The sequence below is a fragment of the Ahaetulla prasina genome, chromosome 2 (genome assembly GCF_028640845.1).
Source record: "Ahaetulla prasina isolate Xishuangbanna chromosome 2, ASM2864084v1, whole genome shotgun sequence".
Classification (NCBI taxonomy): domain Eukaryota; kingdom Metazoa; phylum Chordata; class Lepidosauria; order Squamata; family Colubridae; genus Ahaetulla; species Ahaetulla prasina.
In genome coordinates this window covers 31,880,507-31,889,655 of record NC_080540.1, presented here as the reverse complement: position 1 = coordinate 31,889,655, position 9,149 = coordinate 31,880,507, and the positions used below count along the sequence as shown (strand labels likewise).

The window sequence follows — 9,149 nt, the reverse complement described above, 5'->3', positions numbered from 1 at the left end:
TACGCCAAATACCCGACCTTCGGACATTTCGTCGCGAACTCAAGACTCATCTTTTTATCCGCGCGGGGCTGGCTTAAAATGGGATTTTATTGTTTAAATTTATTAATTTTAAACGGGGTTTTTTAGTATGGTAAATTTTAATCATTGGGCTAATTTAAAATAAGTTTTTTAAATCGTATTTTAAATTTGTATATTGTATTGTTGGTTTTATTATGCCTGTACACCGCCCTGAGTCCTTCGGGAGAAGGGCGGTATAAAAATCAAATAAAATAAATAAAATAAATAAATAATACCTTGCCTCTGGCTCTGTTGCCCCCTCACCCAAAGGTGTGTCACCAGTCACATTCCTCAATGAAGCAATTTCACGGGTAGAAGTCACTCCCTCCAGCTGTTGCAGGTCTCCATGAAGATGGCCTTGACTTTGGCCAGCTAGGTGGTGTTTTGTTTTGACTGAAGTATGAATTCCTCGGTGCAGCTGTGAGGTGTGATTTCCCATCCCCCTGCCTATGGCAACTCGGGAGTAGGTCAGGAAAGCTTTGTGAGTTGACACGCACCATCTTTTCCACCTTATTTTTTTTCCTATGTGTTGGACTAGAACTCTCAGTGTCCAAGGCAACCACAGCTAACTTAGTTGGCATTAATGAGCAAGGGACAACCAAAAAAGGTGTTTATACTTTCTCTATACAGCAGACCCAATTACAGGGGGATAAAATATGAGATGCATCCTGGGTGGTTAAAAGGGAAAGATTATAAATTTATCCTACTTCAGAAATTTCATCAAAGTAGCGTAAAAATAGTGATAAGGAATTGTTTCTCTGAATAGGCAGAGTTTTGTTGTAAATGCTACCTGAATGCACTGTAGCTTCTTGTTGTTAAATATAACCTGAAAGCTGAATGGATCTTTTCCTGGTTCTACAGTAAATTATATAACATTTGGGAGAGGTGGTTTTGTCCTTTGCATTTCTGGGTCTTATGGAAGGTCTGTCTTCCCTTGGCACAAATTCTTCTTCCCCACATTCTACCAGACCCTGGGATCAAGCGGGCCATTCTGCTTCAAACATATCTTCATGAAAGAACAGAGAAAGCAACTAACAGTGAACATCTACAACTAAGTGTTTCTCAGGCTAGGTTTACACATAGCACTAAACAATGGTTCATGGTTGAATTTGCAGAAGAAACCACAATAGCTGGGACCATACAACTAAATGAAATGGCGTTGTCCATGCAATATACTAACCCAGATCGGTTTTGAAGACCCGGTGCTTTATTTCTACACTATTCTATACTTGATGATAAGTAACTAAGATTAAGGGTTCGAATCCCTAGTGTCAGGTAATGGAGTGAGCTCCCGTTACTTGTCCCAGTTTCTGCCAACCTAGCAGTTCGAAAGCACGTAAAAAATGCAAGTAGAAAAATAGGGACCACCTTTGGTGGGAAGGTAACAGCATTCCGTGCGCCTTTGGTGTTTAATCATGCCAGCCACATGACAACAGAGACATCTTCGGACAGCGCTGGCTTTTCGGCTTTGAAATGGAGATGAGCACCGCCCCCTAGAGTGGGGAACGACTAGCACATATGTGCGAGGGGAATCTTTTCCTTCAATATGTTTAATTAGTTAATGGGTCAATTATTTATGAGAATCTTCAAAATAGGTTACTTCTGTAACTAGGTTATACATGATGTCTTAATCAGCCACATGATGATTTAGTGGGATGTGTAACTCAGGTTTCAGAGCCCTGCAGTGTTATTAACCAACAGAAGAAGGCTTATTTAAAATAAAATGATTTCTCCACCTAGCACACCTTCTCCAGTTAGATGTCCTTCAGATAGGTTAATAGGTATCTGCAGAACATCTACACCCTACCCTGCTGTGCTGTTTCTTCATGGCAGGGGTTGTTCCTAGGAGAGAGGAGTGAAGCACACTGGAAGTATAACACTAAAGCTGAGCAAGAGAAACATAGTAAGCAATGGAAGGAATAAAGATTTTAACCAAACTATGCCAGCAGCTCTGGAAAATGACAAATGGCCAACATGTTGGAGGTGGGTCTACATGCCAATAGCAAAGAAAGGAGACTTAATGGACTGTGAAAAATATTGCAAAATATCTTTAATTTCATAGGCTAGCAAAATAATGCTTTAGGATTCTCCTTGAATCCAGGAAGTTACCTTCTAAAGAAGTTTGACTCTTAAATGCCATAGAATGCAAGAACTACCTTCTTCCAAGATTTTTTTTTACTTCCTAATATAGTATAGTGGTTCAGTAGAGGCTACATTGCAGCTACAGCACAATGGATCACATCCAGGTTGTTCAGCAAGTCACTGAAAGGCACATTGAGTACACCATGCCTCTGTGCATGGCTTTCATTGACTATGAAAAGGCATTTGACTCAGTATTCCAGCAAGCAATAATTAATGCATTGCTCAACAAAGGTGTAGACACTGCTTACATAAAATTTTTCCAATCAATATATGAAAAAATAATGGTGGCAATTTGCCTTAATGATCTTAAAGTGGAAATTAACATAGAATGAGGTGTACAACAAGGTGGTAAAATATCATTTATCCTTTTCTCAGCCTGCCTTGAAGAAGTATTTTGCAAACTAGACTGGGCAAAATATGAAATAAAAATCAATTGCACCAGTGGTGGGTTTCAAAAAATTTTACTACCGGTTCTGTGGGTGTGGCTTTGTGGGCATGGCTTTGTGGGCATGGCAGAGGAAGGATACTGTAAAATCTCCATTCCCTCCCCACTCCAGGGGAAGGATACTGTAAAATCTCCATTCCCACCCCCCTCCAGAGAAGGATACTGTAAAATCACCATTCCCACACCACTCCAGGGGAAGGATACTGTAAAATCCCCATTCCCTACCCACTCCAACGGAAGGATACTGTAAAATCTCCATTCCCTCCCCACTCCAGGGGAAGGATAGTGCAAAATTTCCATTTCCACCCCACTCCAGGTGAAGAATACTGTAAAATCTCCATTCCCACCCCCCTCCAGGGAAGGATACTGCAAAATCCCCATTTCCTCCCAATCAGCTGGGACTCAGGAGGCAGAGAATAGATGGGGGTGGGGCCAGTCAGAAATTTTACTACCGGTTCTCCGAACAACCCAAAATTTCCGCTACCGGTTCTCCAGAACTGGCCAGAACCTGCTGAAACCCACCTCTGAATTGCACCTATTTAAATCACTTAAGATTTGCAGATGATGTTGTTCTTGTCTCACAAGACCCAGAAGACACATACAAAGACACATACAAGAGCTGCACAAAGCAGGAGAACCATTTGGCTTAAAAATAAACCTGAAAAAGAGCCAGGTTATGGTTAATAAATTCACTAAAGAAAGAAAAATGATATCTGGAAAAGAATTAGACATAGCAGACCATATACCTTGGCCAATGGATCTCAATGGAAAGTGATTCAATAAAGGAAATTGAATGGCGTATTAAATGTGGTTGGCAGGCATTCGGCAAGATAAACATAATTTTCAAGAACAACCTTCCTCTATGCCTCAAGAGAAAAGTTTTTGATCAGTATGTCCTGCCTGCTCTAACATATGTAAATGTAAATGTAAATAATAAATAATAAAATATGCTGGTGAATCATGGACATTAACCTCACAATCCATACAAAAGCTAGCTACAAGTGGGACAAAGAGTCATGGAAAGATACATGCTCAGCATTATAAGACAAGATAGAAAGACCTGCACATGGATTGGAAAAGAAATGAAAGTTTACAATATTATCAAGAGAGTAAAAGAATTGAAATGGAAATGAGTTGGTCACATAGCAAGAAGAACTGATGGCGGGTGAACCAAGGCAGTCATAGAATGGATCCCACTTGATAAAAATCATCCACAAAAGAAACCTAAAACAAGATGGATTGACGACATCAGCAAATATTGTGGGCCCAATTGGCGAAAGAAAGCTCAGGACTGTATAGGTTGGAAACATGCAGAAAAGGCCTTCATCCTATAGTGCAGTGGTATCAACCTTTTTATACCTACTGCCCACTTTTGTATCTCTGTTAGTAGTAAAATTTTCTAACCACTCACCGATTCCACAGTAATGGTGATTTATAAAGTGTATCATCGTCTGCACATGCCTCTCGCGCATCGTGGATTGGGTTTGGCGGGGGGCGCCGGCTACCAGCTCTGCTTGTCTGTTACAGCTGGGTGGTATGGGGGGAGATGCACGAGCTATTCTGGGACAAGGCTCTTTTGTTTGCGGTCGCACTATAGCGCCATTTAGTTTCACTTATGTAACATGAACTAAACTTATGTGCGGGCAATACGAATAGTATATTTTCAGAAATTTTAATTTTCACAGGGAATTTTATGAAAACCTAATGAAAATGTTTTTAAATAATGCTATGAAATTTTTTTAAAAAGTCAATTAAATTTAAAAAAAAGGAAAGTGCTTCAGTATCGGACAAAACCCCTACCTCTTACCATGAAAGCTGGAATGCCCACTAGTGGGCAATAGGGACCAGGTTGACTACCACTGCTATAGTGGATAGACAGCGGCTAAAATGATGATAATGATGATGAGTTCAGTAGAGTGTATAAAAATCAAATTGATTATATTATTGTGAAAATGAACTGGGAAGAGCTCAATTATAGCACCACAGTCTTGGGTAGATGCTAACTATGGAACAGATCATGAACTGCTCACGTGCAAGCTCCAAATTAAGTTAAAGAAGAAGAAAGCCAACCAGTTTCTAAAGTATGATTTTGAGTGTACACCAACCATTTTCACAAAGAACATCAGGAATCACTTTTAAGCCCTGTACCTCACTGATAGAGAAACAGAAGAATTATGGAATTAATTTATAGACGTTGTTAAGGTTGAATGTGAAGAGAGATTGCCAAAAATGAAGAAAAAAAAGAAAGTAAACTGGATGTCAGGGGAAAAAAAACCTGTGGAGGGAACTAAAACCAAGAAAGACAAAAATCACAGAAAGGAACTTAGCACAGAATTTCAAAGAGCTGTAAGAAGAGACAAGAAGCAGTATTATAATAACATCTGCAAAGTCTTTGAAGATGGAAATAGACATGGAAAAACAAGGAAAGTCTTTCAAAAGATCACTGAACTCAGGAGGTTCCAACCTCAAACTGGCATGCTAAAGAATGCGAATTGACAGATAGTAAGTGATAAAAGGAGATCAAAGGAAGATGGAAGGCGTATTCTGAAAGACTATACAGTAGAGGTGCCAACATCCTAGATACTTCAGAAGATATTCCTTTAGAACCTGTATTACTAGAATATGAAGCTATATTAATATTCTGATCATTGCCAGGTTGGAAGTTTACAGGAACTGATGGAATATTTGCTGAAATATGGCAAGAAACAGAAGAATCACTCAAGGTTTTAACCAAGCTATGCCAGCAAATCTGGAGAATGACACAGTGGCCAACAGATTGGAAGAAGTCAATTTACACTCCTATACTAAAAAAAATGAGATTTAATAGAGCACACAGACTATAATACAATATCCTTAATTTCACATGCTAGCAAAGTAATGTTTAAGATCTCCCAATGCAGATTAGAGTCCTACATGGAAAAAGTAAATTCCTGACATTCAAATGAGTTTTAGAAAAGGCCAAGATATATGAGACATTATTGTGTTGGAAGAAATATCCATCTGGGTTAAGTTCCAAATGGGGAAAAAGACACTGGAAACATGGAGGCTGATTGGAAAGATGGTTTATTGAAGACCAGACCACATGGGTTTTAGATCTTGGGCAGCTGAACACATGAAGTTGAGAGGGGGTGGTATTTATACCCACTCTTGGGCCTTGCCCTTGAGCTTCCTGTTCCTGTGCAAGAAATGTGTTATATTGGTTGTCAGATTCCCAGGGGGTTATGCAAGGGTCATAGCTAACTTTTTAGATTGTCTGAATTAAGTTTGGTTGAACCTTGCTGGGTGATGTAATGTCCCCAGGTGATTTCACAATGCAGTGAGCCCTGCTGCTAGATGGGTAGAGGGCTAATCCTATTATGTCCTAAGGGTCATGTCTTAATCCCATCACCCTGGAGCTGAAGTTCTAATTTTTTTGTAGATAGGCTGGCCCAGTCTTAACATGCACCAAATATCTGATGGGGGCAGGGATCTGCAGGGAGATGCTCTTTGTCTTTAAAAACATGTTTCTTCTTTTCTCATCCAGGGAAATATAATATTCTGCCTTTTTAATATTTCCTAGAATATTTCATTCTTCTAGGAGAGGGGTGGGTGCTAACATTCTACAATTGATACCATATATTACTTAGAACATAAAAAGAAAGAAGAAATTGTGTTTCTTGGAGAAAATTTATGTGATCACTAGGAATCAAAAATGACTTGATGGCACATAATAATCATCAATACACCGTGTCTTTCAAATTCTAAATCTGTAACTACTGTTTGAAAGAATCAGTTCTTTGGGGAAATATATAGTAATCTTGCTTTTAATGTGTAGATTCTTTATTGTTAAATCTCTCAGTAGACTTGCTTATTATCTCTTTGGAGGCCATAATACTTCAAAGGAGTTATGCTAATCACTGTTTTATTTTCCAACAATGGGAGTTACCAGCATATCAATGTGTGAGAAACTCCAAAGGCCTATCTTGCTTAATCATGCTTTGTTGAATAAATCACAATTAGCTCATTCTCACTGAGATACAAAGCCATAATGGTTTTACCACAAAGGGCAGGGTCACAATCCACCCCCAAAAAACCACATATTACTTATCATGTACTTACATGTACAGCAGGGATGTGTATGTGTCTGTACATACATGTATGTGTAGAATTCTAATAGCAGTTGGACATCAATGGAATACTTTGGTTTAATTGTTGGAAATCTTTTTCTATGCAATCTGTTTAACAGGTCTGTATATATAGTTTGTGAATTTCCAGGAATAAACCAGCATGGGAGTTGAAGCCCACACATCTTAAAAGTTGCCAAGGTTAAGAAACACTGGGCTAAGATATGCTCAAAATCACCCATCTGAGGGTGGACTAAAACTTGGATCTCTCCAGTCCCAGCCCAAATATTGTATATTTTATTCTCCATACCTTACAACAAAATAATGGTTAGCATCAAAGAGGCTTATGAGTTCTAGTCCCACCTTAGCCATGAAAGCCATCTTGGGCCAGAGACTTTCTCTCAGCCCAACCAACCTCCTAGGGTTGCTGTTATGAGAAAAAGAGGAGGAGGAAGGAGTATGTTTGTCACCTTCAATTACAAATAAACAACAAAGGTGGGGTAGTAATTAGATCTGCCATTTCTCTTTCTCAAATTGTTCCTAGTGCAATGGCACTGATTCTCTGGTTACATGCTTATAGCAGCCATCTCAATCATCTACTCCAGGGGTCTCCAACCTTGGCAACTTTAAGACTTGTGGACTTCAACTCCCAGAGGAACTCTGGGAGTTGAAGTCCACAAGTCTTAAAGTTGCCAAGGTTGGAGACCCCTGATCTACTCCCCAGAAATGTTGGACTTCAGGGCTCATAATTCCCAGCAGCATAGCCTAAACTACCCACTCTGGGCAGCTGATTGAAGAAAGCTAGTGTTGGAAGAAATATCCATCTGGGTTCAGTTCAAAGTGGGGACAAAGACACTGGAAACATGGAGGCTGCTTGGAAAGATGGTTTAATGGTGGCCAGGATCACATGGCTTGAGATCCTGAACAGAAAAGGGCCGAGATCCTGTGTGCTCCCTGGCTTTATGCTTTTTCTGAGCTTTGAACTTTCTGGGGCACAGGAAGAGTATCCTGATTGGTTGTCAGACTCCCAGGGGGTGGGAGTCTTAGCTAACATTGTAGGTTGTCCCTCAAGCTTGCCTGAGCCTTGCTGGCTGATGTAATCTTCCCAGGTGCCATGTGGTAAAATGGGTAGAGGCTAATCCTATCATGTCCTGAGGACCATGTCTTAATCCCATCACCCTGGAGCTGAAGGTCTTCTGTGTTGTAGATAAGATGTCTTTTGTCTTTCTGGGGCTATTAACAAAGGTGGGGGCCGCTTTCCAAGAGCATGTTTCTCCTTTTCTCATCCAGGAAGGTATAATATTCTGCTTTTTAAAATATTTCCTAGAATATTTCATTCTTCTAGGAGGGGGGTGGGTGCTAAATTCCTACAATCGCTTCCTTCCTTCCCCTTTTAAACGCCTTCTTCTTGTTCTGCCATATCCGTCATCGGACGTTGGCGATCATGTTGGTGATCCTATTTTTATCAACAGCCACACGAAAAAGTGCTGTTGAGTTTTTGTGCAAATTAGTCCAGTCCCTTAGATTTTGATTTAAAAGCCTACAACTTTTAAACAAGATAGTGCATGAGTGCGCCTGCGTGCCTACCGTCCCTGTCCTATTATTCCTTTTTTACTTACTCTTTTCATGTATCCAAATTATGTTTATACTTTTACCTGTTATCTTATAATTGACAAAATAAATAAATAAATTAAATAAAAATAAAGATACATGAAAAGGTACTACCAGACTACTCCTAACTGTTGCCTCTATAGTGACTCTGTAACTTTTCATTTTAATCCTTTTCTATGTAAGGCTCCCATGTGGTATTATCTGCTAAACCAATCTTTCTTTCTTTCTTTCTTTCTTTCTTTCTGTCTTTCTTTCTTTCTTTCTTTCTTTTTCTTTTTTCTTTTCCTTCCTTCTTTCTTCCTTCCTTCCTTCCTCCTCTCTCTCTCCCTCTCTCTCTCCCTCCCCTGCCTTCGAAACAAACCTGCTCTCCTTTCTCCCCTCCCCAAAGCAGCCAATTCGATTTCCCAACCAGTTCCTGTAACTTGCACTCCCTTCCAGAAGGAAGCAGTAGCGACTCCGCCAGAGAGAGAGAGAGAGAGAGAGAGAGAGAAAAGGAGAAAGCAGGGAATCATAGAGAAGAGAAGGAAGTCTGAAAAGGTTACTCCAGTGTAGAAGTTCGACAAACCGAGCGAAGGCAGGGCGCTGGGATTTCTTGTTTGGAAAGCCTGCAAGGTAGGTCGGGTCCGAGGTGCGCATTCAAGCCAAGGCGAACGGGACGCGTCAGTCGCCGTTCACTGATCGAAAGGAACGGAAATGAGTTCTTTCCTTCTTGAAAGTTTCTTGAAAGTTTCTGCCAAGGATACTGACTTTCCCAAGTTGACTCTTTTTCTGACGTTTCTGGGTGGGCTGCC

General features: G+C 40.2%; 1 protein-coding gene across 1 annotated transcript in view; it reads left to right on the top strand.

The window, feature by feature from the left end:
• The first annotated feature begins 8,825 nt into the window (after window positions 1-8,825).
• Window positions 8,826-9,149, top strand: part of ACOX2 (acyl-CoA oxidase 2) — a 37,772-nt gene continuing 37,448 nt past the window's right edge. Inside the window, exon 1 of the mRNA XM_058167402.1 lies at window positions 8,826-8,970. The gene's annotated coding sequence lies outside the window, so the exon portion shown is untranslated. The remainder of the gene's footprint in view (window positions 8,971-9,149) is intronic.